A 20,000-nucleotide genomic window follows, 5' to 3' on the forward strand; every position below is an offset into this window, starting at 1 on the left:
ACGGTTTCATTTATCGCGTAAATGGCAAAACGGCATCGATTTTTGAATGCGGTTACTATTTTGGGCTCAAAAATTCGTTGTTCGATTTTGAATTGTGAATCTTGCAGGTAGTGCAGCCCACTCTTGTTTGATTCCACCTTTTCAATTTTCAAGCATTTTGCTGTTCTTAAATCGCGAAGCTTAATTATCATAAAAATAGGCAGAGCCGTTTCGAATTGTTAACCTTTTTGCAGCTGCTGGTATGTTCTGGCAAAGTAATAAAGAAAAAAACCAAGCGACTTTTCGGGATTCGACCTGCAAAAATTCATGTCTGGTGGGACAACTGAATTTTGTGGAAGTTTTTGTCTCCCTTTCGTCAGCTGTGATGAGTTCGGCATGACGTAAACATACGAAATCATTTAAATAAAGTCCCTTTCCTTTTTTCGAGTCCATTCCATTTTTAATTATTGATGACGTAACCATTTCCGGTCCGGGATCATTTGGCAGTCCAGTTTGGGGATCATTTCTGGTCCGAGGATTATTTGTACAAGGCTTTTCAATCTTGTTAACTTATTTACATGTTTATATTTTTTTCGTATTTAATACAACTGATGAAACTAAATAAGAAAACCAACCTAAAAGGGTGAGTGTCCCAAGACTTTCACCAGTGATTGTAGCTCCCACGAGTCTCCTGTAGTCCAGTGGTAAAGAATCCGAAGTTGTAATCAGAAGGTCATAGGTTTGACACCTAAAAAGGAGCGCTCTGATTTTTTCCATTCAAGTATCCCCGAGACACTATCGAAATCATGGATCGTGGCCTGACTCCAACGAGTCTCCTATAGCTCAGTGCTTGAGCATCCGAACTAGTCATTGGAAGGCTGTTGTAGGTTCAATACCTGCAATGGAGCTCTCGGATTCTTTCCGAGTATCACTGAGTTACCATCGGAAATATCCTCTCTTCATTTCATTCATCGGGATTAACATTTGTCGTCTACTTCATTTATATAGCGAGAATGCACGCTGCACACAATTTGAGTCCATGCAGTTAAGTTTAGAGGGACAGTTGTCATTGGAACCTACAATCATGGACAAATTCCTTTGGGACACTCATTCCAGTGCACATTTGTGGGACTTCACTGAGGCGCTTCCCCTCTCCCCATCCAATCAATGCTGGGCATAAACTGGTCAACTTTCAGTCCTGCACACTGTTTTCACTTCATTTCCCTCAAGTAACATTTAATGGGGGAAAGGGGATTGCAAAAGAGTCCAGAATATGCGATACGTGAGTTGAAAGATAAAATGCTGAATTGTTCCGAAGAACTTGTCCATGATTGTAGTTTAATGGCCTAGCTTCCACTAGTTTCCTATAGCTCAGGGGCAGCTAGAGCATTGAAACTAGTAATCGGAATGTCGTAGGTTCGACTCCTGCAGATGGCCACTCTGATTTTTTCAGAGTACCCCTGAGTCAACATCGAAAAAGAAATCTCTTCATTTCATTAACCCGGGGGTTAATATGAAACATCTCGTTCTGTACAATTGCAAATATACTCCATTTCGACACTTCAGCCCTAGCAGTAAAGAGACTGAAATAATTTTCACATGAGCATAACTGGGCTAATATCTCAGACATTTTTTGCCGTGAAATGCTCATTTTTGGCGAGTCGGCCTTTTGGATGTTGTCCTTTCATAATAGAGTGTTTTCACGTGACGTCACGGCGGCCACATTGGTGTCCCTAAACAAAGGAACGGCAGCCATGTTGGTGTCCCCAACTAATTCTCTGGGAATTGAGCTCTGTTATCATGCAAACGTTTTCCTTTGTTTCGGTAGAAAAACAAGGTTACTGTTCACGTGTGGGTGAAAACACTCTATACCCCGAAAAATCCCATAATTTCACAAATTTAGTTTTTTATGACATCACACTTCAGAACTCTGTGAGGTAAACGGAAGGTCCAAGGGTGGGTCTAAGCTGCAGGGTATCATTAGGAAAGATGTAGGGTTGTTCAAATAATGATGTGTGCCCCAAATCTCATTTAAGCCTCAATGGATAATGGTCTCGCGCAGTCTCAGAGTTGCGGAAACAAAACAAAAAGATAGCAAGAAACGCTTTTGTGAAAGCTCTATTTTGTTTATGGTCCAAACGTAAAGCACTCGTAGCCAACTATTAGGGATAAGCCCCATTCCTTCTGCGACCTAAAATAAAATTTGTTGTGACGCTGCGTCAGTCCCATAACTTACTGAAACCTCGTTCCACATCTGGATATACCTGTAATTGATGTTGTTCCTTTGGGTTGTTTTTTTTAGGACAGCAAAGGATATTAAACCACTGAATTCCTGCGAAATTGCTCCATCTAGAATAGAAAAATTGGAAGAGGTGGGTCAAGGAGCATTTGGGAAGGTGCACAAAGCCAAATTGATTGACGGATTGGAGTTCTTTAACAAGAATACCAAAGACGCGTGTGAGAAAAATTTCAAGTACAAGATCGTTCCTGTTAAAGAATTACATGGTGGGTATGAAAGTGTCTATTCCTTGTATGGATCACACACCGAAGTAATTACCTTGCATTTGTATCCTTGGAGTCAATTAAGGTAAATAAGTACACAATGCAAGCATCAACTATTAAGATTTGACTTCAACTGCATTCTATTATCATTTTGGATGTTTGTTCCAGAGAACTCCTCAACAATAGTTGAATACCTCTTCATAGAGTTTGTTGGCTGTTTGGGTATGGCTAGCCTTTACATCGAATAGGGCTTTGCAGTCTGGAAAAATTTTAGTCATCTACATGCAGTCAGGTGTTAAATATTTATGCCTTGAATATTGTGATAAAGTAGCTTTTCGCTTCGCACGAGACACACGTCTCATTCAGAAGCATGATGCCATTAATGGTACTTCGTAATGTGTTAAAAGGAGTTCCCTAAGGCCTAAGAACTTTAATTCATGTATCGCTCTTTGGTTGGGGTTTTGGATGACGTCATGGTGAGAGGGTCAGTTTGTGACTCCTATACCAAGCAACGTGAATCTCATTATATAGCAGTATGTCGTTGAGTGTGATTCACTTATGTCATGACACTACATGCAGCAGCAAGCGACTCTCAAGGGTGAACCGGTTTAGGACGATTAAAAGACTACTTTACGGGCTTGACTTCGAAATATAGTGTTGTTGATGTAGGGACACTTGAATTTATTCCCTTGACTCAATAAGCTGTAAACTCAAGTGAAGCTTAATAATCCTCGCAGTTATGAACGCAATTTTTGCAATTGTAGTTGAAGTCCTGAATTTTTCAGGCTTCTTTACGCAATTGCAAAAATTGCGTTCATAACTGCGAGGATCATAGCTTCACTTGATTTCATATCCGCAGTTCATATATGATCAATTTCATATATAATTTCACCGTAGACTCATTCCTCACGGGAACATTGGAACCCACAACTGCGAGGATCATATACATGTATGATCCATTTCATATATAATTTCAGCGTTAAACTGTAAACTGAAATTTTATTTAGCAATTATTCCGCGAGCGCACATCAAATATGAGATTGTAAATAGCTAGCGAGGCGCGTAGTGCCAAGTTGGCGATAACCAGTCTCATATCCAACAAGTGTGAATGGAATAATTGTTTTATTAAATTTTCATTACATTCTGAACGCTTGGACATTTGAAAATTAAGGCCAATTAGTAGGTCATACGGTTTATGTGCTGATAACCGAGATTGAGTGAACCTATCATAATATTCGAGGTCAAAGATTAAATAATAAAATATAACCAGGTATAAGATACTGAATTACTTCGGAAATATTCTGTCTGAGTATAAATTATAGCTCCTTGTGGTAATAACTTATTGCTGAAAGAAAAACTAATGATACCTCGATTACTTGGGAATTTAAGACGATATTAGATAGATACGTGTGTGACGCGTCACAAATATGTTTTCACAAAATGTTCCCAAATCGTCAAGTATTACCACATAAGACAAGAACATCATTCTAAAAGCTTATTCTACGGTAATTTTGAGAGTGGAAATCAAGTTTACGGCCGACAGTAAATACAAGCACATTGTTGAGGCCGCATGGAATATTTAATTACGTTTACACAACAAAAAGATGCTAGCCCCACTTTGATAGGAAAATCCTTTACTATTGCCATAAAATTTATCCAGATATCTTCACTAGGCTCTTAAGAATTAAGCTCTCTATGTAATTTTTTTCCGTGCTTTCAAGTAAAATTTCCTGGATTTCATTCCCTTCGGTGCGGGCCATTTCTGTCTCGCTCGATGGCGATTTTCGGCATATCACAGTATGATGTCATTTCAACAATCCTTTGTTTATTTCAACCGATTCCAATAAAAAACTGGCCAGTGATTGTCTAATTTCATAAACATCCGATGTGCCAAATTTGTAAGGAAATGGAAGTAACGCAATTTCTCAACAATCTTACCCTGAACGGCTGCAATTTTGCGGCCGCGGTGGAGGGGGGTGTGGGAAATGGATTCAAAAGGAAATTCAGTTTAAATTGATGATTGGATGCTCTTAAAAATAACCAAGAAAATTATCCAAAGAAATGTTTTTGAACAAAATGAGGACCCGGATTTTAAAGCGCTGATTGGCCTTCGAAAGACTGAGCCCTGTAGAACATCTATTGCACCAGTAGTACCGGAAGTACAGTGAAAACAGCTCGTCTTAAGTTTAGCGGATTAAAAATGCAAGCTGTTTTCTCAAGCAAAAACCAAGGATTGTTTCGGCTTTATGACCGGAAATTCTCTCAAAGAGTTACACTATTTCGAGAGATGGTATATAACTCATCCTCATAAATGCCACAGCAATTACATTGCCCGTAGTGACAGAAAAACGGAAATACTGGGTTGTGCTTTACCGCATAGACTGCAGTCAGATTACAATAAAATAGATAACCGTTCATCACACTGCACATGAAACACTAAACAACCTACTTTGAAACTGATTTGTTCAACATTATTTCATAACTTTTTTTCTCAAGAAAACGCCAATGAAGAGGAGAAATTAGAATTTCTAAACGAGATTGATCTCATGAAGGTACTGGGGAAGAGTCCAAACGTGCTGAGCTTTGTAGGCTGTTGGACAGAGGCCACTCCACAGAAGACGCCACTTCGTCTGATTATGGAGTATGTTCCCCATGGAGACTTGCTTCACTGGTTGAGAGCAAAAAGAAGTCAGGTAATTATGTTAGCCAAACATCATTAGTAAGCCAATTCCTATAGATGCATTAAGTATTAAGGGAAAAACAAAGAATATTACAACATTTGGATAGGAAAATTCAAAGGAATGTCCTAAGGCGAGCTTCACTTGCATCTTAAAACTAAACTCATCTGGCCCAGTTGTTCCAAGGGTGGATGGCGCTATCCACCTTTTGAACAATCGAGGCCTGGGTGTTAGCCAAAACAAATTGTATGGTTGTGACTTTGTGGGTCAATGAGGACCACAAACCGCTTTTTTATGATAACACTTATTGCTTACTTGTATACACAGATTAAAGGTTCTACCTTGGGAGCTGTCGTTATTACTGAAAGCAAAAAACAGTATGCAGAAACAAAAGAATGCAACACAGCTACACTAGACCAGGTATATGCTTCTTAATTTTGATATGATGTTAAATCCAGGATGCAGACCTGATATATCTTTATTCTCATTCCTTTGTGCCATTTTTTTTAAAAACTGGAGCAATATCAAATGCCTAAAACCCACAGTAAACATTATTGGATAGCCTTGTAGAAATTATGTGTCTGCAGCTAAAGTTTATAGATACATGTACCAACAGGCCATATAATTGTGATTCAGGGATGCAGCTAAGTGCCGGCTGCTGGTGAAAATCGCCGCTTGAGAAAAGGGTGATCGCCGGCTGAATCGAGGCTGCATTTTTGCCGTCGATCGAAGCAACTGAGAAGATCGCAAATTCTTTTCTACAAAGTTTAAAAGTCATTCGATGTATCAACAAAAAAAAAGAAATTCTGTTACTAGACATGAAATTATCACTAGAATTTATCGATACTGGAAATGAAATGAAAGCGTTGTTTAAGTACTTTTCGGCGTGTCTTCTCTTTCCCTGTATTTGCCATCTTGAAGAATGCCGGGTGTTGTGAATGCCAGGTCCCTTTGATGCTCAGAGCACAAACTTAACGGCCACAACCGAACCAGCTTCGACCTGTTATGTTACACCGTGCAACGCCTGCTGGAACTTTTTTGCAGTGCCGTTGCACACAAGTTTCAACTAAAAGTTTCAACGTGTAACAGTGGCTTTGTGCTGCCATTGATAATTTTGAAGTGACCATGTAATCTGTTGTTTCTCTTACTAGAAGAGTAATCGACATTTAGAGTTATAGAGGGCAAAGTGGAGTGTTAACATAAATTGATTTGACTGTAAAAAATAAATAAATAAATAATGGCAGCCCAAAAAAGGATAGTTAACTTGAAGGCTGAGGCTTAAATCAATGTTTGTTAACTCAACTACAATGAATCTTTTGTTAATTTAACGGAATAAATTTCTCACTTAGGGTGGTAAAGCAGATGGGATTAAAACAGTTGTGTTGTATGAAAACAGCTGCATTTCCACATGTGCCCCAGAACATGAGGAAATCATCGCTTCTGGCAACATTGATTCTGCATCACCCTTGACCCGGCAGAAGATCACAAAGAAACAATCACCTCTAGCAGCAATGAATGTGTGATACCCTTGATTGCCATTAGCTGCCCTACCACATCTGGGGAAGGACAGAAAAAAGCCCTCCCTTCTGGCAACGATGGATGCACAATACCCTTTTTAAGCCTCCCTTCAATACGTGGAGAAGAATATGATGAAACCATTGCTTCTGGCAACAGTAAAAGCACAATACCATTGTCCAGCATCCCTCCTGCTTATGCAAGAGAGGATGAAGGAGACCTCATCGGTGATATCAATGATGAAAGTGGGATTCCCTTGCTCAACTGCTCTTCAACATATCCAGCAGGAAATGAAGGAACTGACATCGCTGATGGCAGCAATGCGATACCTTTGGTGGTACTTTCGTCATCCCCGTCAAACCAGGAAGATGTTCCCACCAAAAATATGGGCGATGAATGTGATGAGGATTGCGAGTCATTTGCTCCACTTGATCTTATAAAACTTGCCTGGCAGATTGCACGTGGCATGGTAAGCTAATAATGATTGGAATGACATAAGTCAATTTTTGCAAAGCATCTGGTTGTAATCGCTATAATTGCTCAGCTACAATGTAGCTTCAGGGTCTAGCCATAGCCGCAATAAGATCTCTCTTTGTGACTGGGAATCACGATTACCTAAACTCTATCCAATTCAGTGTTGTAATATTGTTGTGCGCAGCATTAAGTGAAATCTTTGCATTGCTTAAAAGGTGGTTGATTGGTCCTCTGAGCTTTGTAATGCCTGGCTTGGCATATCAGTACATGTTGTTGCTCCCAGTTTCTTTGTGGTGTTCGGTTAGTATCATACTCATGAGATTTTTAGTGAAGTGGAAGTATTGAACTCCTATCCTTGTACAAACAAATTCTTTCGTTTAAAAAGTGCTAATACCTAACGCTAAGTAAGTCTATTTGAGGAAATCAATTATGTTAGGAGTCACTTTCACTGGATGTACAATTGGCGTGATATGACCTTTGCGTCTCTTTGGCCCGACGGTTTCTTGAAATTCTCCAGTTTCCAACCCACTAGCCAGGACTTTGCATCTCAAATCCATAGGAATACCCATGGTTATTCTTTTTCGTTTACAGACCTATCTTTCCCAGAAGGGTCTAGTCCACAGGGACTTAGCAGCAAGGAACATTCTCGTGGGTCATGGTAAGAGAGTCAAGATTGCTGACTTTGGATTGATGAGGCATTTGTACCATGACGTGTACAAAGTAGACACTGGGAAGAAACTGCCAGTGAAGTGGATGGCTCCCGAGTCAATTTTTGAAGAGATCTTCACCACCAGGAGCGATGTGTGAGTACTAGGTTTGATAACTAACGCAATGCAGCGCGCGTGCAAGGATTGCAACAAAAAAAACATGGCTTCGATACAACAATCATTTTATTTGCACAATGCATCCGTTATCTGTACTATTTTTCCTCATAATTGAACAAAGTGTTTCGATGGTTTTAGTCTTTTATGAGAAATGTATGTTAGAAACGGTAACAATGCACTGAATACAAAGAACTTCGCAATTCGCAGATTTTTCTTTGTTATGGAAAGAACCCTGTTAAATGCAGGGCAAGTGTAGTTAGTCAAAAAATTGCTATTGAATGCGGAAAGGCTTTCTCGGAAATATGCCTATTTCTAGAGAACCACTCGTTAGAATTGAACGCTATTTGTCACAACGATACTTTGAACTACGTAACTGGAGTATTGAAAAAAATTTAAACTTTAACACAGTAAATTCTAGAGAGTCCATTGAACCTTCAAGAAGAGATAATTAAAGATTTCTCTGTCAATTAAATTTTTATTAAAATAGTGTTAACTTGTGAGCATCGTTACAAGCTTGTTGCATGCAAATTATAAAGAAAATCTAACGACCAGTTTTTCTGCAAATAAACAAAACCGATTTTAAAGGCCTGTTTATATTTATTCATGTTGCCATGGCAATTGCATATACGTCAGCTTAACTATCAAAAAACCGAAGATCGTATTGTTAACTTTTTACCTACCATTTTTGGGGACCAAAGGATCAAGGGTTTTAGAGAAAAAGGTAAATGAAACATTGGTAGGGAGTCAGGGTGGCTTAGTGGTTATCTATCGGGCCTCCCACCACTGCGAGCCGGGGCTCAATTCTGGCCTCGGCCAGCATGTGGGCTGAGTTTCAGTCGATCTCAACCTGACTCGAGGGTTTTTTTCCGGGTTCTCCGGTTTTCCTCCCTCATCAAAATCGACTCGCAGCTATTTAACATCAAGCTGTGGTGCTGTGCTCCGACATCAAACATGAACTGTATAGTGGCAGCTAGAGGCGCATTTGTATGCTTTCAGCCCGATGTCGTGAGCCGCGCGCTTCGCAATTCAGTCGTCGACTGCAAGTAAGGATGATTAGCACTAGCAATATTTAACTGTGTTCAGCCACCTTAAGTCATTACTGAAACACAAGATAATCAATATTGTTACTGTATTTTTCATTTTCTATTTTCCCATCCCCATAATGCAATACGTCTTGTGGGGTTCTTTACATACAAACAATACAATTTATTTACTGTTGGGCCTGTATCATGCTTCAGTGAATTGGATATCCATTGTTTAACCCCCCCCCCCCCCCCCCCCAAAAAAAGAACTGTATTATGGGATTTTTGAAAAAAGCAAATTTCATAGATTGTATTCAATGTTGGAGATAACTTGTCATCTTTGGTATTGTATTAATTAAATTTCACTTCTAATTCCAAACTACACACCAGCAGCAAAATGAACAGTATTTAGTTTTGCTGATCCATTTGTTTTACTTGCAGTTGGTCCTATGGCGTGGTCCTGTGGGAAATCGCAACTCTTGGTCAGTGATAAGAATTATTTATACAATTTTAATTAATATATTTTTACCATAATTATAGTCGTTTGCTGATAATGAGACTCGAAAGCAAGAACATGTGATTTGTGAAAATACAGTGATTCAAAAGTATGTGTATCATCTCTTCGATATTACGATAACCTGGCCCTGGCCTGGCCCGGATAACTTTATCCAATAGATAAGCCTCCATCTTTTTTTTTATAAAATATACTCCACATTGCACAATTAAACGTTGGCCACTTGACTGGCTGACTGACTTGCCAATGACCCACTTAGCATCTGACCTGTTGAACGAACGAGCAAACAAAGGAACGATTTTCTTATTTATTTTTTTGCACTTTAAAAGCCCAAATACATAAATTGTTAGTGACAGAGTGGCTGAAACAGTATGCTTATTAAATTGAAGCAACAATTAGACTATTGCACAAGACCGTGTTATTAAAGCTTGTCTCAGTGCTGTTTATAGCTCTATATATAAATTTAAATTGGTTGCCTTACTTTGACAGAGTAGGTACAGGCTTTTGCTAACAGGTGATCTTTAATATATGAATACAAACCATGATTACGTTTATTTTGGAGACTAGACGTTGGGTTGTGAGTCATAAAATTTACACACAACCCGCGAAAAGTTCCCATTTCTTCGTTTCCACGCCGTTTACTATACTATGTCATATCTTGATTCAGGTAAAGGAATGTGTTAAATTAGAGTACTTTTGTTCTAACTTAGATGGCCATATAGGATATCACATCACATATCAAGTCTTATTCGAGCCACTTACGGAAACTAGGAATGAACCGATGATCAGTAATAGTAGTACGACTGAGTGGAGTACAATTAAGGGAGTAATCGTGCAAATGATTTCAAAATTGGCCGAACGCGCAGTGCGAGGCCGATATAATTTAGGAAGTAATTGTGGAAATGGTTTCAAAATCAGCCGAACTCACAGCACGAGGCTGATTAGAAATTACGCGTAATAGGTACGATTAGTTTTAAAAGCTGCTACTGTCCTGGTATGCGAAAGTTCAGTTTGGTTTTCAGTCCTTGGCTTTAAATCGTTGCATCCTTAAGCTCCCTATTCACGAAGTTAGGGAGAATGACCAAGAAAGATGAACTGGCGTTTCTAGTGCGTCTTGAAATAAAAGGTGCATTTTCTGTTCACCGCTTGCTAGTTGGCACTTGTCTGTATAAAAAATTGAAATGAAAGTCTATGAGTTTTGTACTCTTGATTCTCCGCCTTGCGAAAGAATAGGCAGAAGTCCAATTTATATTATCACTATTGTCAGTCTACAGTCCATGAACCCGAGTCACCTCTCTTGGCTAGTGTCCAGGGTTTAAATTTTTCTCAGATTCTCTGTACACAAGTGTACTTACTTAACTGGTATTTTTTCTTTATAGTTCAAGAAAGCAGGCTTGAATTTTAGTACGTTTTCGGCTATGTAAAGTTCCTTCTAGGAAAAAAAAACCGGTTGTTACTGATGATGCTGCCGATCCATCCATCTAGGTCTGGAATTTTGTTTAAGTCTTGCACTAATTCGAGTGCTGAGGACAGGGATTTTACTAAAGCAATTAAAATCAATGTAGCATCATCCGCAAACTGGGTTATATTTACTTCGTGATTATCTGCGTAGACACTTTTTATGGTTGCGTTGTTTCCAGTTGCTTTGGCCATTACATGTACCTCCACGTAAAGGATAAAAGAGATGCGTTGACAGAAAACAGCCCTTTCTTACACCTCAAACACTGAATGAAAAAGCCTGGACAAGCTGACTGACAGATGGATGGACTCATGCACTGACTGGTTCGATGAGAAAATGAACTAAGAAGAGTGAAACGTCTAGCCAACTGACTGTTTGTCCAACTGCCTATCTGGCTGACCTACCGATCCACTCTGACTGACTAAATGAATGCGTTATCAAAGGAGCTGGCTGGTTAACTACAACTGTAACCGACTTGATGAGTTACTCAAAGGCTAACTGGCTGACCGGTTAACATTGACTAACAGGCTGACTGACTGACTGACTGACTGACTGAGTAAACAAATGAGGGAATGAACCAAATCTGGCCATCCAACTAGTAAAGCAACTATCCAAAGGACTGAGCGGTTGACACAGAGACTGAGTGGTTAACCAATAGATTAATTGAATAACTGACTGACAGGCTGAATGAGCAAGGAAAGAAATGAAGGAATTTAGTGTGATGAATGAGCAGACTCACAGAAATTAGATCACGCAAACGAACGGGGAAACATACTCAGGTTTTTTTTTGTGTGTGTTTTGTTTTGTTTTGTTTTGTTTGGGAGAGGGGGTGGGGTGAGGAGAGGTTAAACGTCTGTAAGATAGTCCAACGCCAAGGTTTATACGTGACCAATCCGCCACTTTTTCCTCCGTTCATGATAAAAATAGGCTGAATGATCTCGATTTTCCCAAGTTTGTGTGTACTTGTTTATTGTGAGGTTCAAATGTTTATGAAATCGGGGTTTTCTTTAGTAAAACACCTCGCTTTCTTTAAATGGTTTATGGTGTGCCTCAAGACATGTTATGTGAATAATTTACAGGGGGCTCACCTTACGCTCTGAAGAAACACAAAGAGGTCTTGGAGAGCTTGAAGAGTGGTTACAGACTGGAAAAACCTGACATCTGCACAGACCGTGTGTAAGTTCTCCCTAAGTAACTATAGACAGGAAACATCATATCAAACCATTTTAAGAAAGGTGTGGTACATACGATCGAAGGAGGAATGTTTTGAATTTCATAGTGTGAGTGAGTTGTTTGATCTGTTTTCATTCCTCTTTGCATCCGTCTTCCTGAAACACAAAATGCTTGATGATAACTACTAGGCTAACTACCAGGTAACACAGTTGAAATTTGTTGCGACTTCATTAGAATGTGAGTTTGAAAGAAAGACCTCTTGTCGTATCTGGTCTCGCAGAACTCAAAGATGTACAAAGCCACTGGCTTTGCCTTAGTTTCCATTTCCTCCGACTCGCACTTCCTGAAACGACACAACAATTGACTGGAGCTACACTTACATGGATTTCAGAAACCGCCTTTAGGTATTTTACTAGTTTACCTACATTGTAGAAATGCTGCCGAGGACCGGGAAGGGAGATAGTCAAGTAGGCTTGCAGTAATTTAACGACGGTTCGCTGGCGAAGCTGCGATAACGTTCATCACGGATAAAAGAAGCAAAAATGAACTACAAGACTAAAAAACAGAGCAGTTTTACAGGTTAAGTTACCTCGAATTGGGAAAGTAGCTGCAAGCTTCTGTTGTAATTATAATCTTCTGTGTAACGAGCAATTTACTCACATTTATTAGGAGCGAAGACTCTGGGACGTGCATCTTAAAGGCCCAGTTTCACCCATTCGGCATTGCGCCCGTTTGTTATTGCTTTCAAATTACGAAATGATTCCTCATTGGCTCTTTGCTTATCGCCGGTTTCCTCTGTTTCTTGTCGATTCGAAGCGCGCCAATTTAAGATTGTCTTTTTCACTTTCTTTGGCTAATAACTTGTATTGAAAAGTTTACCGCATCCGTGGTTCATGGAGAGCTTTCTACAAGACGCCGCAAACACACCTGTAAATTTTTACGGGTCAGCACTGGACTCTAACGAAGAGGACAACGAGGAAGAAGGATTAGACGTAACTACAGAGGTGAGACATTTCAAATGGCAATTTGCACGCAGCCGCGGTACTGAATTTATATTTCGTTACAACACCTGAATTGTTTCTTTCTTTTTCAGGGAATAGAAAATGAAAGACTCAACTGTATTTGTTCAGGGCAATGTGCACGGAAGAGAGGAAGAGGAGAGTGTCCGTGCAAAGCAGCCGACCTCAGTTGTGCCGACGCTTGTAAACAATTGTGTCAAGTCCAAGTGCAAAAATCAGGTATGGTAACGCCGTATGATACAGAAGCTTACAAATGAATGTTCTATCACAATAATTTAACCATTCTTCTAGCGTTTATTTATATATTTATTTATAAGCCAGGAAAATATATAAATTCCTGATGGTGCCGAGCGGTGGGACGTTCCATTCACGATCTGACCCCGGGGTATGGACGAGTAGGTTCTTACTGGTCGGATTTTTGTCGGAACCCTGTGAAAAAACCTTTCCTACCCCTTCACTTTTTGTCGGTGCCTTTGAAAAAGATTCCTACCAGTGGAATTCTGCTTGACCTCATCCAAAGGGGGGTGGGGGTGGGCGGGGGGGCGTGCGGTGTCAACATCCATCGGCATTGCTGATGCTCAAATATGTAATGCTGGCATCTAGCCGTAAATCTCAAGCTTGTATAGGTTATCTTTATTCGAAAATTATCTTTATTTTGTGAAGTTTCTTGCTAGGAATTCATTCAATCCCTGGATAACCCTACAAAGAATGACTTGCTGGTTAAATCATTGAGTATGGGCAGGGGCAGTTTGGACTTCGCTAAAAAGCTAGTTGCAGACAACCTACCCGAAGAGCCTGCACCTCCAAAATACCTACCTGTACCATGGTGCCAGTGTCAGGTTTGTGTGCCAGTTGAAACAGAGGAAGAAAATGTCTGTTGCAAGACACGGCAGTGCATCACTTCTTATTGAACATTTCATAACGTTTACTTGGACAGAGACATTCTTGAAGTGTGCATGAAGGCACGGTGTGATGTCAGAGCTGATGAATGCCATTTTTCCATGGAAAGCTTACGCAAAGCAGCCTATCGTCAGTTCTCTCTCTGGAAATATAGGAAATTGGGTAGAGGGAACAAGACGAGTCCTACGTGTTTGTGCAGTAAGGATGATTCGACTAGCATTCCCTTCTCCTGGTGGGAGATACATGGGATTTCGAAATAATTGACATGTGAACATCTGTCACTCATGCTTAGTGCATATTATAAGCCTGATCAGAAACACATATTCCCTCCCATGCCCATTTTTACCTTGGCCTGGATCATGTTATTGGGTTGTCTGGCCACTCACTACTGATAGTCATAAGCAGAAAGTGAACTTTATTCTGACGAACTTTATTCAGACGTATTTATTCTGTTACCTGCTATTTCTATACATTTAAAGAAACCAACTTATTTACTGCATATAACAAGTACTGAATTTACATAAAACTTTGTTGAAAAATGATGTAATTCAAAACTATTGCTTGCTTTTCTTCGTCATTATTATAAATTTATCTTTATGATTATTTATAAATTCATTCCATCAGCTTGCTGTAGATGTCTGTTATGAAAAGTGGGACTATTTCCCTGCTGATGCATCTGCTAGGACGTAACATAGATATGAAACATTGTTTTGTTCAAACTTTTCCATGTAACAGGGAAAGCCCTTAGTCCATTTGTACTTCAGTCTGTAAATGTTAATAAATACATGGACATTTTAGAAACAGTTTTTGATGCAGAAAGATGTAGCATGCTGTTCCAATGCTCATTTTAGCTTCTTTTCAAAACAAAAAGGTCCTTTCATCAACTCTTCAGTTGGCGGGGGCTCCTTCTTGCCAATAGTGTGGGCAATTTACTTTGGGTAAGATTCATTCATTCAGTATCGGAAGACAATGTGAAACTTCCCTCATACATGGAGCGCCTATGCAGCATTTTTGCTACAGGAAAGGGGAAGTAACTGAAAGATTTTTCTTCTTTCACAATTTCGGCATGAAATTTTTGAGACCTTTTTGACTATTTTCTATGGCCTTGTTCTTTTCGTGCTTTAGTAAGTTTTGATTTTCTTGACAAGTGCATGTTGTGGTTGATTGCAGCCAACGTTACTCTCATGATGAAGTAAGGATACCTAGTAGAAGGTGATCAGATACTACACAGTTATTACTTGCAACACACAAAGTAAATAAATAAATTGGTTTCACTGGATCCTGTAGTGGTTCTAAATTGAGTGTTGTAAAACCAAAACCAAACCAATTACTAAACAATTACCAGTAGACCTCTCAGCCATTCAAGTGAAACCAGAACAGAAGCAACTGCCCGATTACTATCAACACTCAATTGACTTCCTTCGATGACTGAAGTAAACAACTCCAATAATCTAAAAGCAATTGCTCCAGCAAAATAATCAGCTTCTTTTCCACAATTTCATTTTCAGACAGGCTCAAGGCTGTTAATGGTTACAGTGTTATCATGATTACAACTGCAGACCACACTACACTAAATTATGATGAATATAAAGTCTATAGAGCCTGCAAAAGACAGAGACACCAAGGCTTTTTCAACATTTTGCACTGTAATGTAATAAATCACATTTGAAAAAGAAAAAAAGGGCTGCTAGGACAACTATAACAGGACAATAAGGAAAAAAAATTCAACATTTTTTATGATCTGAGATCGAGGGGCAGGTGTGATAAGACTCATTTCCACAAGTTGTGTATACATGATAACCAAGATCGTACGAAGTCGAAGGTAACTCATCCCCACCGGGAGAAGGGTCTCTGTCAGCTCTAAAGCAAAATGTGAACACAAATTCCCATAAGTTACCGCTTCATTAGGAGCAATATAAGCTTAGCTTCCATCGCCCAAACAACGAGAACGCTTACTTTTATACGCGGTCGAAATCGAAAGCTTACGTAAAGCAAGCTCACCTTCGATGTAGAAGATACTCTGCAAATTCGCCATCCGTGAACTTCCCCAGACTGACTTTCCTCTCTCTCCAAAGATTAAACACGGATTGGCGAAGACGAATATACTGAGCGGAACGCGGTAAACGGGGCCTTCCAACACGCGTAGTTCTCTCCTTATCCTCTTCAGTCACACCACAGCTACATGCTCACACAAAATGATCGAACTGAACGCCTTATTAAAATCTTTATCCGAAATATAGATGAAAAGCAAGAATATAATAACAAAGAATTCCTATTTACATTAATTGCAGAAACTGAAATAGAAAAATAACTACGGATTGAAATGGATTTCGAAGTGATTCACTCAGGCGCGCAATGCATTAAGGGTGAAACTGGGCCATTAATTCCTCAATTCACGCGTAACCACAATTCCTTGCGCCCCTGACCTTTCCGCGACCACAATTCCTCGCGTTTCGAAGAAAAAATGTGTTCTTCTCCCGATTAGAGAGCTGCCTCGTTCGTTCGCTTCGGGTTCACTCACTGCGGAAGCAATTACAGTTGAAACAATGTAACATATCCTGTTCAGTAAGCTACACATGAATTTAAGGTAAACAGTGTTAATAGGCTATGTGAAGATCATCGATTTTCCTGCATAAAAGAAATCTCCTTTATTTGTTCATCTTTAAGGTACACCTTGATGACAGATTGTTGGAACCAGGACCCAGATGAACGGCCAAGCTTTGAGCGGCTGTATAAGAGACTTGACGATATGTTGGAGGAGCAAGGGGAGTACTTTAGCTGGGACAATCACGACGAATCGAAATATTATTATAGCACACAGGCGTCAAAGACAGCAGAAAATGATGAACTTGACAACCTTGAAGTTGCAAACCTGCCGGATGTGTCCAAGGTAAGTTTTGTAGAACAAACCTCTTGCAGTTGTAGACTTGTGCTTGGCCTTGCATGAAACTGAATTTGTGTATTGAAGTTACCTTCAATCTTATGTTATCATACCTTTCATCTTAGCAGGGGTCAAATGCAGCAGAAGCCGATGAAGCAGTCGTAATCCAAGTTGAAAAACCAGGGAATATGTCCAAGGCAAGTGTTATCATCATGAGCTCCAAGCTGCACAGCAATGAATTGGTTCATTAAAATCACTTATGAAACTCATTAAACTTATGCAATCATACTTTGATCTCATTGTTAATAGATGCAAGAAACAGAAGTTTAGGAACAGGAAAATCATCAGGCTGTAAGCACACAGAATGTGTCCAAGACGAGTCTTCAAACTGAATGATTTACAGTTGTCAGCAAATGCTTGCTGAGCATAGCTATGAATATTTTTAGTTAAAGTAACTTATCAGACTTAACTATAAAGCTTTGCTCTTAGTCTTCTCGGTTTTAGATTGGCATTGTAGTCAGATTGATGCTAAAGCTATTTATTTGTTTGTTTATTTATTTATTTATTTATTTATTATCAAGTGAGATATTACACTGTCTAAGTACAACCAAACAGCCGACTTTCAGGCACATGTTCTTACAGAGACCGACAGATTTTAACAATTTAAAGCTCAAAGATCTGCCTTGTCTTGACTTTGTTTGGCCATTAACAAGCGAGAAAAGAGAAGAATCTCGGACGACACCATTATCGTAACCTTAGGTGCACTCCCCTCGTCTCATGGTCCACTCTGCTCAAACAAACACAATGGCGTGCTTCTAGTCAGTGAAGGCAAGTTTACTTGCACTGTTCGCGAGAAGCAGGTCAGGCCAGAGTTTTTCATTGCTCTTCTAGAAGGCATTTGTTGCATATGTTGGCTAAGTCATCCAATTGTTAAAACGTCAAAAAGCTGGAGTAGGCTGCGACATACTAATCATCATCATTATTTATTTACTTATTTTAATAGTTTATTTCTTCGCATGTTTTGGCAATCCGTTACACCCAGCATTCCTCCATTGTTACGCCTGTAGAAGATGACTGAGTGCTTTTAATAGGCAATTTTCACGATAGCGTCATTTGACTACAACCACTAGAATTCAGTTTGTTTTTCTTTTCTTATTTAACTTTTGTATTCCCAGCAGGCTCAAAATACCAATAGCTCTAGTTAGCATGGGACAAGCAAAATCTGCAGGATTCTGGTATTTGTAGCCAAATGGCGTCATCATGCAAATGTCCTATTGGTGAATCTAAGTTCAACTGAGCAAATATTTAAATTAACGTTACGAACGGACTTTCTCAACATGGCAAGCTCTTAATTAAAGTCGCCTTCAACCCACTTCAGAAGTGCACATAGTTAGATCTTCGCCTAATTTTGATATTAAACACCAAGTGTCCCTTTAACTGTAAGCATTTTGCTGCCTGTTTAAACAACAAAGTATGTGTTAGGGTTAGCATAATATTCAGGTTATGGTCAATGCAGCTGATAATTTTTCCTTGCTCAGTGCAGTTTAGAGGACACTTAATAATGTTAATTGTGAGCATTTCTGGACACAAGTGATGTTAAGTTGGGCGGAAGAGCAAGGAACACTTCTTGACGCTTATCAACATCGGCGTACATCTCAATTTAGTATAATTACATAGGTGATTATTGACACTTCTCTGCGCTGATTGGTTGCCAATAAGGTGATTATTACGGAATAATCACTTAAGCGGTTTTTCAAAATGGCCGCAGGCGGAAGAGCAATGGGACAACATCGGCGTACATCTCAATATGTGCATTTCTGGACATATCGCATCCGCCACTTTCTTGGTTTTCTTTTTCTCAAGGATAAACTTTTGACGTCATGTTTTGTCTCAACAAGGCTTCTACCGAGACCCCAATCAATCTAAGGACTCGTTCAACTATTTAAACACCCTCTTCAAAGCAAAATTATAACGTGTTGGCCTTAAAGACTTTGGCAGTGTAAGGAAAAGAAACATTTTCAGTAGGATGAAGGGAGTATTCAACCAAAAAAAAACACAAAATCAGATAGCTTATAAGTAACCATGCCAGGCCCTAAATTAGAAACAGCGATAGGTCTTGACGTTGTAAAGAAAAGGAGCACATAACAATAAGTACGATAAATCAATTTCTTAATTTTGGTAATTTTTGTAAAAGTGCAAGCTGCACTTAAAGTATGTGCTCTGTTATATTGTAGATGGTGCATTGGCATAATAAAAAAGAAAGTAGAGTAAACTTTCACTGCGTTATGTTTCTAAAGAAGGAGGGGAACAAGAAATACAAAATAAGTTAGCTTGTAAGTAAATATGCCAGGCCCTAAATTAGAAACAGCGATAGTCCTTGACATTTTAAAGAAAAAGAGCACATAACGATAAGTATAATAAATTAATTTCTTAATTTTGGTAATTTTTGTAAAAGTGCAAGCTGCACTTAAAGTATGTGCTCTATTATGTTGTAGATGGTGCATTGGCATAATAAAAAAGAAAGTAGAGTAAAATTTTGTGTTTCACTGATTTATGTTTGTGAAGAAAGAGGGGAACAAGGGAGGTCAGACATTCAAATGATGGCACAGTAGCTTCTTCGCTGTAAGTAAGAACTTACAGAGGACAATGTTGAGACGGGAAAAATAGACAAGGAGACTAAAACAGAACCACATGTTACCATGAATAGATGGTTTTCACGTGACGTCACAGCGGCCATTTTGGTGTACTGGAACAATAGACGTCTTCTCCCTTGGGGACTGAACTCTACTTTTATGCAAATTCTGCGCAAATATTTTCTATTGTTTTGTACACCAAAATGGCCGTCAACTCTCGTGAGTGAAAACCATCTATTGATGGGGGAAACGGTGCAACGAAAGGTGTAAGAGGAATGACACTTTTATAGGCAACTGATAGGGAGCGTAACACTAACAGCCAGTCATTATCACAAGGACCGTAAATGTATTTATTGCATTTAGATGCTTATGCGCGGCGGGTAAGGTAGGTATACATGTATACATAAGGTGTCTTTTGGCCCTTGTC

The 20,000-nt window shown here is 39.3% G+C and overlaps 1 pseudogene; it reads left to right on the forward strand.

The window, feature by feature from the left end:
* The window catches only part of LOC138022987 (uncharacterized), a 56,505-nt pseudogene extending 37,031 nt beyond the window's left edge, over positions 1 to 19,474 (forward strand).
* The last annotated feature ends 526 nt before the right edge of the window (positions 19,475 to 20,000 follow it).

The sequence above is a fragment of the Montipora capricornis genome, chromosome 11, assembly GCF_036669925.1.
Source record: "Montipora capricornis isolate CH-2021 chromosome 11, ASM3666992v2, whole genome shotgun sequence".
In the NCBI taxonomy this organism is placed as follows: Eukaryota; Metazoa; Cnidaria; class Anthozoa; order Scleractinia; family Acroporidae; genus Montipora; species Montipora capricornis.